Raw genomic sequence first — 2,074 nt, forward strand, 5'->3', positions numbered from 1 at the left:
CTATTGTGATATGGATTTTCTCTTCTGACCTGCATTTGACTTTGAAAAACATTAAACATTTAACAGAAAATACATTTACATTCACAATAAATACCAAAAATGCTTAGACACATGCTGATAGACATGGACATATATTGTTGCTCTGGGTCAAGCCTTAACATAGGCACCAGGTATCAAAATTCAGGCCACTTGTTCACCTCCACGAAGGTTAATGTGAATTATCTTGTCCAGTTGTCTTGTGTTACCTCTGTGAGCATTTTTGCGGGGTCAGACATTTGTCCAAGTTTAGAAGCACTGAAGAAGAGACGGGGTGAACAGTGACACCCAGGCCTTAAACATGACTGACTAGTGCAGGGTGACACTTCTCATTTTCAAAGTGAAGTGCTCATTACAATGCTAAAAGAAGTGCTGCGCAACTTATGTCTGTTCTTTTTCAGTTTAATGAGACAGTACAAAATAATAGTGGCTCATTAGTATTAGCGTGAGGTTTAGCTTGTTTAGTTTGCTTTTCCCGTGATGTGTCCAGAGCAGCATCAGAGTAAATAGGAACATTTATGCAAATTGTCTAATATTTGGAACAAGCTTTCAGCATAAAATTATGGTTAATTATTTATTACATTTCTAAAAATGTTTAATAAACATTTTTCCTAAACTAATGCACAGAGCTAAAAAAAACAAACACTCTGTATTTAATTGACACGTACCTCTTGTTAAATGTTGGGATGAAGATCAGCCAGCCTAGGTGTGCAATTAAGCTAATGGAGAGGCAGCTCAACCCACGGCACTTCACTTCTCATGAGACTTTTTAAAAAGAGCAGCCAAAAGCACCCTGCTACACAGCTAAAGCTGAAATTTCAGTTTTGAGGGAGGGATTTGGGAGGTTTCACTGCTGCATATCCTCTTGTGCCCCCTTTTCAAGAACCTATAGCACTTTAGGGGCCAAAGTACATGCCAGTAAACCTATCCCCAAGAGGCAGAGGGAAGAGCAGTGGGTAAGGTTGCTCCGAGTGTCTCTGACAGACTTTATTGCCTCTCAAAACGCCAAGCCCACGCACAAGAATCCGCTGGAACCTGGCTGGCAACACACAGCAGAGAACAGCAGTTTACTTGAAAAAAATAGTAAGTACATGTTAACACATGGATGGAAAATCAATCATCAATATCTTCTTTATTTTGTAAACTAATCTAGGTAAATATGTGTGTGTTCTTTGAGCTAATCTGACACCAGTTTGCATGTTACTGTTTATTACTAGGTAATGAGATCTCCCTTGTTAGCTGAAGTCAGAATTCTTATTAAATATTGACAGCAGTTTATATGATTTTATTAACTTTCAAGTTTAATATGGTGAAAACCATTCCGTGTTGGTAAAATGTTGTTTACTATACATGCTGTTAGACGAGCAGAATATTCTCAGCTGAATGAGAAATAATGCGAACAGGAAAATGTTGAAGAAAGATCAATATCACACTAATGATCAGCGCAAGAGAGAAGGGGTAAATATAGAAACAGATGCACTAAAATCACTTGAACTCTTTCCTCCTGCAAAGACTAAGAGTTGCAGTACATTGTCAAGCTTGAATATTATATATTATTCAACATTTTATCACAAAAAAATGACAAATAATAAAAGTATATGCTCTGCGGCTAAGTGCAGCTCTGAGATTTGGGTCATAGACCTGACAAGTTATTCGTAAATCAGTTCACACCCTTGGCACAGCTATTTTCTCTCTATGACAAATATAGCTTCACAGCAGCGCACCGAGTGTGCTAAACTGCTAAACAAGCAGGTACTTCATCAACTAACAGAAATTGGCATCATTCAATTTGATTGAATGTATTGTAATAGTTTAACTGGCTATCAAACTAATGGCTAATACAAGAACAAAACGCTTCTGTCATTAGACTAATGAGATCATAAAAACTTGGGAAGATCAACAGAAGCATGGTGAAGACAAAGTGCCAACATCGGTTTTTACTTTATACAAGATACGATTTGACATCTATTTTATCTTTATATTGTATATGCTTGCATATACTTATACCCCTAAATAAGTGGTATTTATATACAGTATA

This window comes from Pagrus major, chromosome 6 (assembly GCF_040436345.1).
Source record: "Pagrus major chromosome 6, Pma_NU_1.0".
In the NCBI taxonomy this organism is placed as follows: Eukaryota; Metazoa; Chordata; class Actinopteri; order Spariformes; family Sparidae; genus Pagrus; species Pagrus major.